Raw genomic sequence first — 17,932 nt, forward strand, 5'->3', positions numbered from 1 at the left:
AACCATACTTAGCCTGAATTTACCATAAACCTTTACTGTTAATAATATTCTCCCTCACTGAAAATCAGTAAGCCTGTCTGAGCCCTCAGATTACCTGAGATTTATTCTAAATCTAATCCTAGCCTACTCTGAAACAACTGATAAACTCTTTTTCTCTGCTGGCATTTCACCCCAGCAAGACTTCTAGAATCTCAAAGAAAAATTTTGCATTTTTATAACCAAAGTATATTCAGCACAGATAATATGTTACAGGCCAACACCAACTCAACAGCTAAATCATCTGAGGACACACTACAAAAAGAATGCATTGGTCTGAAGCTGACAGCATCAGTTACCCCTTCTCCCTTCAAAACTTTCTGGCCAGGCTCTGCAATCCTGGACAATCACATTGGATGCACACCTGAGGCTTACACTGGACTTGAATTTATCCCATGGACATCTGGTTCTTTGCTCTCAATCCCAGCTCTAGTTTCACACCAAGGCAATGGATTCCAGCCACAGGCATTATCCCAGACTTGTGAACCTTGAAGGATAAATTGATGAAACTTTTGCTCTGCAATTCAAAGCTCTAACATCAGAGATCCCTTTTGGTCAACAGAACTTGTCAAGAAACACTAGAGACCACAGAGAAGTTTTGATCTCAGCCCCAAGATCTGTCACCACTACCTTCACCTTTTCTATTCCAACACCTAATGTCACTAAAATATAAAACCAGGCAAATATAAAACAAGGCTTCCTTGCATGTCCTGGGGTCACAAGGGTCTATTCATCTCCACTGCAACCAGCTGGAAGCTACACTACAAGCACTAATCCTAAAATCAGTCTAAAGGATCCTGAGTTTATTTGACCTTGGGGATATTTACCCAACCATTAACCATAAGTTCTCCAATACTATCACCACTGGATTTTATCTTATTTCTGTCCTAAAATGTAGACCATAACAGGTATTACCTGATCTTTCCTTTCAAAGGATTCTACAAGGTATTCTTGGACTACACATTTATCTAGGACTCAGGAAAGAAACACAAGATCTTGATATATTCCTTGATCTTGCAAGGCTGCCGGACTAACATGGAGTGTGGCAGCAGTAAAAAATATGTGATTGTTATTTCTCAGTAGACAGAGCAACACTCACAGCTAGAGTGTGAAATAGGTTGGAATTCACTAAGGAGGACAAACATTTATTGCTGTATCTCAAAAAGCAGCCAGAACTAAAATGGATGCTGGTGTGGGTGGGCCAGATTGTTTGCAGCTACCTTCAAGCAAACATATATCCACTGGACTGTGGCTACATCTAGAATTAGAGGTGATTTGGGAAAAAGAGATTGAGGATCTCAATTTACTGCAGGCTTCTATGCCTTTAAGCCTTCTGAGATCCAGGAATAATCTTAGCTGCTCAAGCACTGCTTTCTCAAAGGCCGGTCCCTATTTCATCATTAACTCCAAATTTACTCTAGAAATGAATTTTCTCTTTCTCACCCACCCTCATTGTAAGCCTTTTATCCCCACCTAAACCACCTTCTTCACACTAAATCCTACAACATCCAGAAACAAATGTACCCTTTGTCACTCTATAGTCTTCAACACTAATCTTTAACACATCCCTAACTTTAACCTTAACATCACAGCAAAGAGATTTTGCAATTCTGGAGCTAAGCACAGTCCAGTTATTCTACTATATTTCCATTCTGGACGGTGATAGAGAAAAAAGATCAAGTTTTTCAACCTTTTTCTCATTTTGCTATTTTTATAGAGTTTAAAATGTTCTTTTTTTTTTTTTTTTTTTTTTTTTGGTGATGTTTTCATGTGTGTTCGTATATCTTGATAGGTCTGGCTAAAAAAAAATCCGTCATTTCTATTACAGATATTAGTGCATATAAAGTCAGAATGGTTTAACTTTCAGCAAAATGACAGTGTGTGTTTTTATAATGGCACATGTAAAGTAATGATAGAGCATTAATTTGTTTACCTGAAGTGTTTGTAATGGGGCAATGAGGATATTTGAGCACCAAATGTTGTAAGACATTTGTGGCGTCACTCAGAGCTAAATGTAGAGTTTTTAAGGTGCTTCTAAGATTAAATACTTAAAATAATGCATATAGGTTTATGCTGCTATTAATACCCACAGAAAGTAAATTTAGTGCTAATTAACAGAATGAGATCTCCTAAGTATATATTATCAGATAAGTGGGCATGTATTTGGGATGAAAATATATGTATTTTCATCCCAAATACATTCTCACTTATCAATGTAACTGGTTTGAATGGTATTTACTAAAAAGCACATCACTTTTGGTCTTAATCACCAAAAACCAAAGGACTAGTGAGCATATGAAACTGTTGTTGAATATTTGTTCAATTAAACTCTCAGAGAATGAAGTAATATCTAGGTTGTTTTAACTGTGAAAACACTAAGCACAAAAACAAAATTAATTTTTTCATATGCCTCATCAAGGTTTCAACCTGATCATGAAATATTTTAAATATTGATCTAATTTATTTTTTTGGCATCACAGTAAACAGATAAAAAAATCCTGGTAGTAATAAGGCAAGCAAAGTCTCAGACTGTGAACTCTTGACCAAAACCTCAGTGTTCCTCATTCTCAGCTCACAGTAGTTGCTCATTGTGTGATCCCTCACATTCACACAAGATCATCCTGCACATGCAGGTGGTACTCAATGCATACAAGAACAGATTCCAGCATACAGTACAAATATGCAATTACAGTAATCTGCTACTCATAGACACAGTTATCACACATCCATGCAATAGCACAGAACTTGCATTCAAGTTCAGAGAAATTCCTTCACAGTAAATAATTACCATGAAGGTAGAAAAGAATGACTAGAATAGAAAGCACTTCTTATGTAATGACATGAAAAAAAATATATATGGAATTAACGTATTACAAAATCACCCACTGAAAATCTAGCATATGCCAAAATATGCCATAAGATGCACATAAAGAAAAAGATTTTCCTTATCCTGCAATACCCCGTCTGACTTCTTTTACCATTCCTACAGCATATGTTTATTATTTTCACATGGTATATGTTACTTCTCATTAGCCAATGGTAGATTTTTTGAAACCTCACAAGCCTAATTAAAAAGTGATTAACAGTTCTTTTTCATCTCATCTTTGGTTAAACCTTGCATTCATTGCTCCCTCAAACTTGGAATAATCAGCAGATTTGCTGCTTCATGTTTGTATTCTGCCCCCTGAACCATTTATATAGGTTAGAAATGGGGATAACAAGTAACTCCTAATAGAACACTATTCTCTCTGCGCTTTAATGTCCTGAATGAGTTGATTCACAAGCACTCTGTTCCTTCTATTTCAAAACCCAATTCTTTATCTGTCTTCATCCTCTGCACTCTGGCTTTAAAAAGTATATGCTATGTATGGAAGCCTGCCATGTGGAACAGAACTTTATATAAATCCTAATGGTGTGTGGATCATACTGGCCACTGGAATCTAAGGTCAAATTCTGCTTCTCTTATTTGCACACAGCTCTGAACAGGAGGAGTGTGAAGCAAACCCGGGTTTCTTTGCAGCTCTGAAAAACAATGGAATGGATTCTGTTACACAATGGATGTCAAAAGAGAACTGCAGCAAGAGCACCTAAACCAGAGCATTTTGTGGAGAAAACTATAAACAACATGCATGACACAGTGTAACTCAACAGCACATTGGAATGAAATCATTACAAGATGATGTAATTAGTGCTGCAAAACATCTCAGTGCAGGAGAGATGGAAGCAAGTGCTTAGACTTTTCAATGAGAAATGTGCTTCAGAATGAGGCACCAATGAGGCTCAAACAAGAGGTTTTTTCACTGTAGCATAAAACATTTTGTCTTTTGAAACAGATTTCTCTGACTTCTCAAAGACATGTTCTAGAATGAGTTGCAGGAAGGACAGTGAGACAGTGATGTCTGGGGAGATATATGCTTCAAATATCACAAGGGATAAACTCAACAGTATAAATCCTCATATGAGGCAATAGTGAGAGATTAAATAAAACACTTCTCTGCTGCAATATAAGTCAATGCATACTGTGGGATATTTCTCAGATTCATCTTTATTCAAGCTCTCAAGTTGGTCATTGAGTGACTTGTCCCTACATTGCTTTGAAAAAAGTGCAAAGAGCCATTAAGTCAGTCCTTAAACCAGCAAGCTTTGAAGAGTATCCTGCACAGAGGACTGCAAGTTGCTTCTTGCCCGAGCAAGCTAAATCAGATAATTGTGAGATATCGATTCTAAAGAGATCCCAAAGCTTTCTTAGTGGTAGCATATTTACATGTGCACAGACTATCCTCATTTTGGAGGATTAACCAAGATGAATGAACAGGAAAGAGATGCTGATGTCACTCTAATGCAGCCACAGACAGCGTTAACTCCAACCAGCACCAATTGCTCTTGTTCTGTCTATGAAGGCCAGGTTGGATGGGGCTTTGAACAACCTGGTCCAGTGGAAGGTGCCCCTGCACATGGCAGGGGGATTGGAGCAAGATGATCTTTAAGATCTTTCCCACCCCAAACCATCCTGCAATTTTGTGACTGGTCTGTTGTCAGGCTCCATCGCATCCAACAGAATGATGGCTGAGCATCCTTGGCTGAGTGTCTCTTCCATGAGGTCTGGCAGCATTAATAATACACTTACACAGAACTGAATGTGATGACCCAGCAGTGTTTCTTTGGAGCTATTCTAAAAAGCAGTGCCTTCTACTGTAATACTTTAGCTTATTCTGCAAAGTTGCCTTCAGGCAAGTCCTGAGGACCACTGGGAAGTTTGTAGCAGAATACAATAATCATATTTTAAAGTAATTTTGATGACAATATTTGATATCTGATTTATACATAATAACCACAGAATGCATGATTTAAATGCTGACCACTATTAACATACATTGAATGAGATGTTTAAAATGGATGTAATAGTATTTAGAGACAAGTTTCTGAACCAAAAAAGTTTCAGTTCCAGCAAACACAGAACTGTGGTGTTTGCAAGCACATTGGTAGACTGTGAAATTTAGCTAGGGGAACAGCTAAATGCCATATGATGCTATTTCTTAATGTCATTCATACTTTTTTTCAATTTCTCATTGAAAAGAAACTTGGTTTCTTTTAGTATTCTTAGAAACCTTCAACTAGATAGTAACTACTAATGCTACCCGTTTCTTTTTCAAGTCAGCACCTTACAAGAGAACAGCTGTATTTACCTTCTTTTGTTCTTTGTAATCTGTGTTGATTACAGAGTAAGCTCCTAACTTGTCACTCCAGTATACTCAGTATTCCAATAATGTCAGAACGTTGCTACCATTTAAAATCGTGTTCTTATACTGCCTCTGCTCTAAAATCTCAGTTGCTCCTCTAATGTGAAATTTGCTTTATAATGGAAGATACTATGAAGTTAGTCCCAGCACCACAATGGACAAAAACACCCTCAGGGCACAAGTGTCTAACAAGCAGGATCAGGTGGCATTAAAGGACATTTCTTTTGTAGTGGCAACAATTTCTACGTGTGCATGGAGGTTCAGGTCTCCTGAGGAACGTGAGTACCATGCTATAGTGATTCTCAGACACACAAGATGCACACAGACGTACAAATTTCTCATAACAAAAAGACATGCCAAAGACAAAGAATTCAAATAATCAGGCAGTTTCAGTTCACTGCAGATTTTGCTGAGAAAGGGGCTTAAAATCAGATACACCATTATCAGTACAACTCCCACTAGGATCTGCAAGGCAGAAAGGATGCCAGTGACTGATTTCTACCACAGAATACTCAGGCTCTGTGTGTACCCATGGTTATTGATCTTCCTGTTGATGTACATGGGGAGAAATATAAGCTAGAAATATTAATTGACTCATTTTCTGAAATGTAATCATGTATTTACATGAAAATCATTGTAAATATTAACTGGGCTTGAATGAAAATAGAAATAGATAAGGCTTAGGCTCAAATTTTATAAACAGAAGTAAAACTCATGTAGTATCAGTGAGACATTTGAGACAATAACAGAAGAACTTGAGAGTACTCCTTCATATTTAAACAAACTAAATTAATGGTTTTGTTGTTGCTAACAAAGCACATATGCAGACAAATTTCCTGGGAAAATTTGGACAATGGTTGATGGGCAAGAGCCTTGGAACACCTCTCCTCATTTTCCTGTATTCCCATAAAGGGCTGACCACAGTCTTAATCCTTGGGCTCTGAAAAATCATAGTCACATTCAAAGGGTCTGGACAAGACCCTGACTCAATCTTTGGTCTTATCAAACAATATAAACAAATTGGCACTAAAACTTGCAGAATGACCAGAATGCAAACCCCAAAACTACCATCTCTCTAAATACACCTTACACATGTGCAAACTGGAATTGAGTCCTTCTTGAATCAGCAAGCCTAATTTTTACTTTGTGCTTTTGCAAGACATGAAATAAGCACACACCCATGTACCACAGGTTTATTTTGTGTAATTTTGCTCAGTGGAACTCTTCATCCCTCATTCTAATCTTAAACAGGTCTCAAAGTTTAAGACAGCTCAGAATTCTAATTTTGAAATTAACACGTATTATAAAAGCAAAGAAAAACCAAACCAGGTGAAGCTGTAATTAATGTATATGCTGACTGTAGCAGCAGTGAAGTCTGCTTTTTTTTTGCTTTTACTCTGGTCAAGTGCACACAATCAATGTGAATTATTACAAAAGAGTTAGGAGATAATTTTGAAAATATGTCTGAAATGCAAAAATTTGAACGTTAGATGAATTCATGATGGCTGTATTGATTTTACACAGAAATATCACTCTGTTTCAAAGTGGATCTCAAACCTTTTAAAGAAAGGTCTAATATTATAAATGGCTTCCAGTGCTGTGTTTCCAGCTCTGAGCAGACATTGTCTTCACCCTTAACCAGTCTGTAGATGGGTGGCTTCTGAAAGTGAGAATGAGGTCCTGAGTTACTAATGCAGGCCTGGATTATGGCTGTGATCTTTTGGAAGCTTTCTAGCCCAGTTCAGTAAGGAGCACAGCCTCAATATTGTTAATATATACTGACATTGCAAAGCCTTTCTGTATACACTGAAAAATGTACCCTGAGACCTCCATTTTTCACAGGAATCGAAAACATTCAATTGTAGCATTTAAATGTTCCAAAATTTACTTAAAGAGCAAAGAACTGTAACAAGTCAAAAGTCATAGATACATTAAAAAATATAAATATACAAAAGATATATGTGTATATACATAGATACATTTAAAAAAAACCAAACAAATACACAATATCATCAAAAGAAAAATGTAATTCTAGGCTTAATTATAATATAAAATTTATCTGGTGTTCAAATTATCCATGTCAGGTTGCTGAGAAATCAAGTATACTTTGTTTTTAAATACAATAACAGCAGACAATTCAAGGAAATAATTTCTCAGACTTCTCTCAGATAAACCTACCTCAGTAGGAATAATGTCAAACAGAACATTTTATCTCTAGTATTTTCAGAAAAAAATATCTGCTGTTTTCCCTCGTGACTATGTGCTGATAAATATGGGAACACTCAAAAGGCAGAGCATGCAGCAAGAGAAGCAGTTTGCACTTCCAGATGAAATCACCAGTCCAAACTCTCTGGGGAGGGGGCATTTTAATTAATCTGATAATACATAGTATTATATATATTTATGGTGATCTAAGCACAGTAACACATTCTAATTAGTGTAGTGGAATAGGGTGAGTAACACTGAGGCTGATTGCTGTTTGCAATGAGTGAAATGTTTATTTGCCATTTTCTGTGGTGGCCATTTTGGTAACAATGAGCCTCCTGGCTTCTCCAAGCAAATATTCTTAGAGGAGGAGAGCCCCAGCTCTCTTCCCTCTCACACCCTCATGCTGTACTAGAAGAGGAACAACCTTGTAAAGAATAGCTGTGATTTCCCATTTCACCTTCAACAATTGTCTCTGTCTTCCAAGAATTTTCCTAACCTATTGGAGTTATCAATCACCAATTGCAGCTCACTTTCAGTACCTTTAAATTGCATGACTGAGAATCAAGAATTGAGGTTGAGATCAGCAGTATAATGTTTACCCATTTGATGATTGAGTTGGCTCAGAGAATAAATTTAATATGTTAGAAACATTTAAAATACCCTGAAGCTATGGAGGTAGAATGAAAAAAAAATTGAAAGGGTAAATATATCACATATTATTTGAAATTTAATGCACAAATATTAAATTCCTCCTTTTTTCAGTAAACAATCAGATTAGAGTGCAATTATCATTAAAGAGAATTAAATAATGATTACTAGAAATTATTAGCGGTAATTACAAAAGATATTAAATGTAAAGAGAAACTCATCTTCAAAGAATAATATTTTTCCTATGCATTTAAACTATGCCTTTATTTCTATTAACGAGGTGCATAATGATGACTGGCCATTTGAAAAGCTAAAAGTCTTTAATTGAACAATTATTAGTGTCATGCTGCCTTAGGGCACTATTTGTCAAGAGATTTATATTATGGTAATTATATCCACTCAGGCTTGAAGGATAGGTAACATCTTCTAATGAAAATAAATTACACTTTAAGTTAATTTTTTTTTAAATTCTAAGTTTAGATTCTTTCTTTTATTATTTAGACCCCCCATACTATAGCTTTGAGAATAGCTTTTTTCTCCCACTATAAAACACTATCCATTTCCCTAGGATACAATGTGGAAGAAATGCCCAGTCAACTCATTACGTTAATTATCTCACTACAGGAAAAACAACAACAACAACAAAAAGAGGATTCCTTTAATTCATGTCTTTGGCCTAATATGTTTTATTTAACTTTAGTAATGTACAGAATTGCATCTATAATCCCTACTGAAAGCCAGAAGAAATTTAATGAATACACAAAAATTCTTCAAACCTTTGAATCTATTTAATTACAAACTCATTCATTCTTTGATACTAAATGAATCAACAGAATGTCATGGTAAAGCAAGGCATCCAAGTCCCTGACTATTCTTTCCTAAATGCTTTTCAAGTCCTCAAGAACTGTAGAGATGATCTCCACTTCCACCTCCAAATGCTGCTTAATCTCTCACAAGTAAGAAAATAAAAAAAGGAAAAAAGGAAAGAAAAGAAGAAAAGCCTTGCAATTGCTTCTGATAACAGAGACTGTGGGTGGGCTGTCACAGCCTAATTCATTTTGTGAGGTCCAAATGCTAAAGCATATTAAAAAGAGCTTCAAAAATATAACAATAATGATTTCTAAATGCAGAGCGTTTTTCTTCTGTTTTCTGTTGATTTTCCAACTGGCATTAATTGAGCTCAAAAAACCTGATTGGACTTAGTAGATAATGATTTGTAGGAAAAACACTTAAATAAAGGAGCTTCAAACACTGGCGGGATGCTGAGGCAGAGCCTGAAGGACACTACAGAGCACTAAAGGCATAAAGGTGCATTTCCTCCCTCTATCCACCTGTTGTGAAGAGTGGTTATTCCTGGAACCATCCTTAACCCTGCACATTGAGTGCTTTAACTGCTGCCCATCCCCAGAGAGGTGAGCTGCACACTGGCAATCTTGCAATAGATTTTCAGAGCAGAAAGGTCCATATGTCTCCTTAAACCCTTCCAACACAGGTGTCATCAACTTAGAACCTACAGAGGAGGCCAAAACCCACCGATATAGCTGTCACAAAGAGTGCAGAGTGATCCCTATATAAACATTGTGTATTTCCCATAGAGAAATATGGAAAACCCCCACAATGTAACAAGCCCGGCCATCCTTCAGCAGCAGATGGGGCAGGACGAGCAGTGCCCTGACAAGGACTGACAGTGATTACTGCAAGCATGAGCCAGACAGAATTAGGAAATGGAATTCATCATTACATCAGGACTGTTATGACCGTGCACACTGCATGACATGATAGGAAAATCAATAGCCACATATTAACGAGCATGACCACGGGCCCACTTCACACATAAAAAACCCCAAACCTTTTCCAGGAAGGATCTGAAATCTGCCACTCATTAACTTTGGCCTCCAAAAAGAATTGCCTTTGGAAGACTTACTTCAGTGTGCTCCACTGACACATTGCTACTATCAAAGTCTGAAATGCTCTTCACTATTATTATTTGTGTTAAATAAAACATAGTGGTAAACACTTCATTCTTTTCACAAATTCTATTTCTGTCAGCTCAACCATTATTGCTTTTCTTCTTGTCAGTTTTAGCAAATAGCCTACTAAAAAGCTATCTGCAACTTAATTAAAACACACATTATTAATGTCATGTTTATATGGAAAATCTTTGGCAAAATAAGTAGCCTCTAGCTTTTGAAGTAACTGCAATTAAGTCTGTCAATATGTACTCATTGCTGAATACCTGAAGAAAACAAGACTAAGTGAAGCAATTTGACCTCTTTCAACCATCTCTGCATAAACTGCCTTTTCACAGAATACTGGACTTAGAAAACTACCCATGGATCAATTATAAGAAACTGTCACTTGTGCAATATAATGTAAAACTAAAGGTGCTAGCTAATTTTCCTTAAAGTGAATAAGTAAAATCCTATCTCATACATGGAAAATATACCACTAATTTCAATAAAACCCATAATTTATTGGTAGTACATAAGAAGTAACCTTAATTTTACTATAGAATAAGAAGTGGCTGCTCAAAATATATGTAGCTAGATGAAACCATCCTAAATCCCAAGGCTAGTATTTTGAAATATTTGTTGGTGGTGCAGGTTTCCCTGCTGCCATTCCTCAAGTTCATGACTGCTGTCTCTAATTTGATCAGTAGGTAGCTCAGCCTTTTTTCCTGGATGCCAAACATCACCACAGTTCTTATATTACCTTCTGCCTCTGAATCACTGTAAAGGGCTGTGAAAACTTGCATTGAATAATCTTTATGTCAGTAAGATTTTATACACAGATTTTGTTTGTTTGTTTGTTTTTGTCTTTGAAGAGTGAATTTTCCACTCCTTTTCTTCTTGTTTCTTTCCTGGTACCCCTGACAGCACACTATGCCTAAGACACACAGGTAATTTCTTTCTCATGAAGTAGGAACTTAGGGAAGGTGAGATGGAGGATCAGGGGGATTACTTTCCACTTGGAAAGTGGCAGGAAGAGAATTCAGCAGCTGAGAGGCCATGTCAGAGCACCGTGGAAGATACAGACAAGTGTGTGTGCTCAGGCAGCTGCTGTGGAACAAAATCAAGAAGCAGATTCAAGTAGTGGACTTCTCAACATTTTGTTTTAGATGTTAGAGCCCTGAAAAACAGAGGGATCTTGTTCTTTTATTTTGAACATAGCTCTGAAATGTTATCAAGTAGGACATATCTCTAATATTATGTCTAATACTCATGATACACACAGAAATACATAAAATCATCAGCCTATTGGTATAAACACAATACACATGAATCAGTGCCACCCTTTGGGAACTGTGCATCTCACACCATTTGCAAGTTCAGTTTTTTTCTCCTCTCCTACAGCAAGACTAGATGAGAGGAAGTCTCAAGGTTTGAGTCACTCAGTGTTAAAATGATTGAGGTTAGGAATGAACAAGTCATTAGAATGCACTTCCCACCCCTAGAAAGCAGCGTCAGGTAAGAGGGGCAGGGGCACATGAGCAGCACAGGGTGGGACAGCCAGAGAGACGGGGAGAGGAGATGTGCTGGTGAATGCTCTGCTCTTCAAAAGGTCCCAGCAGAGAGCAGTGACAAGGTTTACAGCCACATCTGAAGCAGACGTTGCTGTTAAAGAGCAGGAGAGAAATCCAAGAACACGGGCATGGTGTCATGAGCGCAGTGAGCTGTGCAGCAGTACTGCTAAATGCACGTATCTGACAGGTCAAAGAAACTCAGCAGGTTTTATTCATTCTCTGTTTTTGTGAGTGCCAATATCTAGATTTATGTGTTTGAACTTTGTAAAACATTAGATGTAATTAAAAGTGTTGTTATTGAGCAATTTAGATAAATAAAGTGTTAAACCACTGGCAGAAAGACATTTAAATACCATATTTTAAAAGCAGATCAAGTGTTTAAGTTTTATAAAAGGTGATTGATATCTGGTATTTATATTTACTCTCTTGAATTCCCATAGTGATCAGGGAGAGAAAACAAACAAAGTATCCACTATTCTCTAGGATGGAAGTCCCAAGAGTTTATTAACTCTAGTACCAAGCACACATATATTGTAGTAACTCTACTGGGAAAAAATCTGATTTGCCTTCTAAAGTTTTACATGAGTTACTATTTTTATCTCTCTGTTGTTCCACATCCATCAACACAGGATAGAAAAGAGAATTATCACTCATAGTAACCAATTACACCTTCAGTCATCGCTGTTTCTTTCTTAGGACATTAAAAAAAAATCACATTTAAGGCAATTATCAGTTTTTCAGAAAAATAATAATTGTAGAAATTCTTGTATAGTCAAGGAAAAAACTAATAGCTATGTAACATGGCTGAAGTTAATGCAAGATCAGAAGCAGATAACTGCAAACCTCTTCATAGCCTAGACACATTAGCGGGAGATTTCCAATAAAGATAATCCAAACTGTGTGCATTTAAAGTGTCAAAAATAAGACATAGAATTCTGTATCTGGTGAAATTACCACTGGCACTCTTGTTTCACATATTTTCAGACTCAAGCCCTGCCCTCCCTGTGATTGCCATCAATCCTCTCTGTGATGCACCTGTGGCAATGCTGGGTGTCCATGTTCCATCACTTTACAGCCAGATGCAAAATGGTAAGTACAGGCCAGGTGCCTTCTGTAACAGGAAACATGCAGGAGTTCTGAGGAACTGTGAATGCAATGAAATACGAGAAAACTTCAAAAAGTCACAATTCCTTCACAGTAGCAAACAACATGAGTTTGGAATGAGCAAAATACCCACAAAACACATGCCTTATAAAACAAACCCAAAGTAGCTTAAAATATGTGTTTTGACTCCATGGTTTCCTCAAGAACAAACCCTTGCATCACACTGGATGGAACTCTAGACTCAGTGAGTGCAGTGGAAACTTCTGATTTCAACAGTCACAACTTTATCTTAGAGCCACTCACTTCACCACGGTCCTTGTCTGCACTCCATGAGCTAGAAAAGAGCATAGGGCTGTTCAGAGGTATGAGGGATGCAAGATGAACCTTCAAGAGTACAAAAATGTGCAATAGGACATTATTTAGAGCACAAAACGCCCAGTAATTCAATTATGTTTTAAATATGTTAATTTAATAAATGTTCAAGCACCATTTAATGATATTATATGATGTAATGCCTAATACTGGCAAATATGGGATAGGATTATGGGATTAGAACAAGCAAATACCTCAGATGATTCTCAAAGGGTAGAATCAATGCTATAACAGTTCACAGCTGTTATACTGATCAATGCTCTCTGAGATCATCAACAGGACAGCAGACCATTTTACAACAAAAAAATTAGATGGTCTGGGCAAAAGAAGGGATGATCACAAAAACAACTTGTAAAAGTTGTTGGTTTATATGCTGAAATTATATTTAATCTCTATACTCAGACATGGGAACAAGAATCCCTTGAGTAATGTGGATATAAATGTATTTTCAAGGTAAGGGGTGTACAACCTCATCAATGTGTATAACAAAAAACCTGAAGACTAAGGTAAATAAGAAGAGAAAATGAATCCTATACTAACTGCAAATAATTACACTTATCAGTGTAAATCCTAAGGTGCTACCAGAGAAGAATTTCATGCAAGTAGACAACAAATGCCATGTTTCTCAACTTCTCCTGGCTGAGCATAGGCTAATGGCAGCAAAATAACATTTAGTTAATTATGAAAAGTTCTATAAATTTAAGCACTGCAAAATGTAAGAGTTCAATCCACAATATACATCTTGCTAGATCCCATTTTCCGCTAGCAAAATACTGGATCAACATTTCACTGCAAATCACTAATGGATTTTTTTATAGATGACAAAGCACAAATAAAGGCTTCCCTCCCTACTCTCTGTCAAGACTTCCATTTAACTGTAAGAGTCATTAAAGACACAACTTCCAAATTATTGAAATTGCTTAGGTAAATGAAGTCATCATAAATCAGAAGAAAATGAAATATTCAAACACACACTAAAATTATTATCCAAGACCAATTCCAACAAGCTGCCTCTGATTACTGTAGTATGCACTTAGGAAAGTCCAAGTAAATTCAGAACTGCTGAGAACAAAAAGCTCCTTTGTCTCCAACCTGCAAAAGTGCTGCATTCCCCAAACACAGGTTCAGTAGTAAAATACCAGTTACAATGTTAAAGTTTCATTTTCACTGGCAAGAAAAAGTAGATAAGCTTTCAGGAAAAATCAAGTATTTCACTGTTTTATTAAATGCTGTGTCTTCAAAGATATCTTCAAAGGAAAGCAAATCCCAAATTGTTTTCATGCCTTGAAAAGACTATATTAAACATTTTTCACTCTGACAGAGGAGCAATGAAGATAATATATATCTTACAGAATATCTGTATGGTCAGACATTCACATTTGCTGATGTACTATTGTCTATGGGAGCAAAATATACGATTTTTCCCTTTCTGAAAGTGTTTATATCTCCTCCCAATAATGAATTAGTGCAACAAATGTTTCTTACAGAATAAAATAAAATCTTAATATTTCCTAGAGGGAAGAAAGGAAAATTATTACAACATTTCAGTATTACAGTATTTCAGACAAAGGGGTGGTTTGACTGAAGTGACATGTGAGACACAAAGACTGCCTCATCTCTTTGAGTTATGGGTCTACAACTTTTTCTGTGCTAAAGTCCTAATCTATTAATAGTTAAAATACATCCTAACACAGAAATATGAAAGTCACTAAGAAACTTTTCAGAAGTGGTAGTCTTACAACCCAGTGAAAAACTGAAGCAGAAACATTTTGTAATGCTAAGTACCTAGAACCCGAAAGCAGTCAGATCAATCTTCTCACACACAGATGCCCACAAAGTATTATCTGCCTCAGTGTAACAATGAAAGCTAAAATGCCTTGGATAAAAACCCCTCACTGAAGTAATAAGCTCGCCAAAAAGAAAGGAAAAGCAGGTCAGGCTTCCTGTGCCTGTGTGATTTCTCAGGGCAGCTCAGTGTGCCAGATGCTGAATAAAGCCCAAGGAGGCAATATCCCTGCTAGCTGAATCATCCTTATCCTCATCACTCAGAAGGTACAAGCTGTGTTTTATTTGGTATAACAATGTTTCTTAAGTGACAAGTCACAGAATGGCTGTGGGTTCAATGGGAATTGCAGCAAATCTTTTGATTTAATACTTGGACCATGCTTCAACCTAAATTCACCAGTAATTTTTTACACTCAAGGTTCAAAAAGAATTCTATAAGCTTTCAAGTGTCCTTGAACAAACTCCATTTCTTCTTCATCTCAAACTTATCAGTGTGGTTTGGGTTCTTCACAAGATACTTTTGTATAATGTGTGATAATTTTATGTGACCCATACAAATTTAATGTATTCTCATGTTTCTGGAAACATTTCACATCCCTTTTGCCCAGTAAAAAAATCAACATGGCTAGGGTAGAATAGGATTAAACATTTTACGTGCTGATAAAAACTTAGTTGTAATCTCTTGAAAAAATTGGTATGTACTAAATCAGGAAATTGAAATACAGTCCTTCCTTCCAAGTGGAAAAGGCTGAGAAATGCTTGTTCTGCATTATCTGAGATATATTTATAAGCTTCCAAAATAATCTAAAAATAGGGATAACCTGAAAATCTCGAAGCTCAAGACAGGATACTCACATTTATAGTGACTGACAAGAGAAACTAGGGCTATGAAGGGAGGCTTCAGGCTAGAAGATATTTGCTGTAAGAAAAGAAAACTGAACTCAGAATAAGTTTATACAACGGATACCATGAACAAGTGAGACTTTTTTTAACTTCTGCATAAATACGTGATTATTTAGAAAAGGACAGAATTGTCATTGGAATTTCAAACATTCTAGATAATTTACTATATAAATGACACTTCTAATTCAGAATAGGCAGGGATACATCTGGATTGCTTTTCTATTTAACTCTCTGATGTGACTGACCTTTAGATTAAATTTGGTGGAATAGATTTCCCATTTATATTAAATGACATCAAGGAGTTTACCTCTGAACTCCAGACTTAGATTTCCTTGGGTTTGAGATTATTTCCTATGTTCTAGTTATTTACTGAGCCTAGTAATATGAAATACCCAAATCAACATCATGACTATCATGACAATTTCATAATTAAACATAACAGAACTCTGATCCAGAGAGAAAACCTCTCATTCATCTTTCATCATTAATTCAAATAATTTCCTGGCTGTTTTGTCTGCAAGTTATTGTTTTCCACTCCTGAAGAAGGTTCCTTTCCTTGTTACCAGAGGTAAACAAGTAGATGTGTGAGCAGCAGAACTAATGAAGCCTGGTTTACAAATCTCCATGGGAAGGTCCTGATGTTTAATAAAGGAATGCTAATTAGCTCTGGGGTTAATAGGTTTAGATATTAATAGGGTCTTTCTCCTCCACTCAGAAACCTGTATTCAGAGCTTGAAAATTTGATTCTTCCAGGTTTCTGTCAGATATAAAATATTGGCCAGACAAAGAACAAGATACATACAGTGTGATTGAAAAGCCTTATTTTGGGGGAAGCAGTGATAAAAAAAAAAAAATCTTATTTCCTTTCATAGCAAAAAGAAAAAGCATTTCATCAAACTGGATAAATAAATAATACTGACGATAAAACACATTATTAAATATTTTGCAGCAAACATTCACAGAAGTCAGCAGTGTATGGAAAGAAAGGATGCCAACAAAATGCTCATGGGAGCATGCAAAGAAATAATTGCAGGTGAAGTAATTCCTACAATCATGCAGGGGAAGGATCCACATGTCACTAACAGAGGGACAATTATGGTGGAAGGAACAGCTGTGTCTATTTGCACCACTGGCCAAATCTGAGCACTCTGCCACTACTGCTGCATTGCTGCTTGCTGCAGTACTTGATAAACTTCCAGCCCCTGTGGCATTTTAACAGCTATTTAGATGATAAAAGCAATCTGAAATTCCTGTAGAAATTTCACGTTCATAACAGGCATCTTCACATTTTTATTAGGAACAAGAGTTTGTTTGATTCACATGGTTGCAAGACAGGTAAGACAGTGCTGGGATGGGGTTTCCTCTGCTCTATCCATTTCTGCAGTCTGGGCTTGTACAATGCTCAGTTACACAAATCAGGAGCTCTGAATCCCATATCAAAACTGTTTGTGCAAAGAAATGGGAAATCATTTCTCTGGATTTTGAAAGCTACTTGTAGATTCACAGAGCTGTCAGACATCTCATCATAATGAATATGATTATGATCCTGCCTCTCTTTTTCCATCACTTCATGACAAAAAGAAACCAAGTATCACAAATAAGGAGAAGACCTCAATATATTGAGCCTGTCATTTACAGGTATATAGATTTATGCAGTAATACCATAAAACTGAAACCCTTATTCCACCCTTGAAATGTGCTTTGATTCATCATATTACATTTCAGAGAGAAGTGAAGCAACTGTTTAATCCAGTAGTTGTTCGCATTACACCACAGTGCAGAATACTTAATGTGTATATTAATGCTTGTGACTAAGCCCAAATCATAATGCTAATAAAGAAAGGAGAAGCACAAAATTACGTAAGGAATACTAAAAAAATTAACGTTATAATTCCTTAATCTGTTTTTGAGGGGTGGTGGGGTGGAGTAAAGGTGGAAGTTCACTGTAGATATATGGTTTAAAAACACAGTCAAACCAAGATTTTTAGAACGAGCTGATACTTTTTAGTTAGACCAGCAGGTGTAGAAAAAGTAGATAAAAGTTCTGGGAAGTACTTTTTCAGATCTGAAACAAAAGGAGAAAATTTTAAAAATAACTGTAATTAGACATGAA

General features: G+C 36.4%; 1 protein-coding gene across 18 annotated transcripts in view; it reads right to left on the reverse strand.

Moving 5' to 3' along the window:
• The window catches only part of TENM1 (teneurin transmembrane protein 1), an 873,984-nt gene that overhangs the window by 709,476 nt on the left and 146,576 nt on the right, over window positions 1–17,932 (reverse strand). For 2 of the 18 annotated variants that reach the window (XM_072929130.1, XM_072929131.1), the window contains exon 2: window positions 15,772–15,835. The exons of the other annotated variants lie outside the window; for them this stretch is intronic. The gene's annotated coding sequence lies outside the window, so the exon portion shown is untranslated. The remainder of the gene's footprint in view (window positions 1–15,771; window positions 15,836–17,932) is intronic. 18 annotated transcript variants of the gene reach the window in all.

This window comes from Taeniopygia guttata, chromosome 4A (assembly GCF_048771995.1).
Source record: "Taeniopygia guttata chromosome 4A, bTaeGut7.mat, whole genome shotgun sequence".
Taxonomy (NCBI): domain Eukaryota; kingdom Metazoa; phylum Chordata; class Aves; order Passeriformes; family Estrildidae; genus Taeniopygia; species Taeniopygia guttata.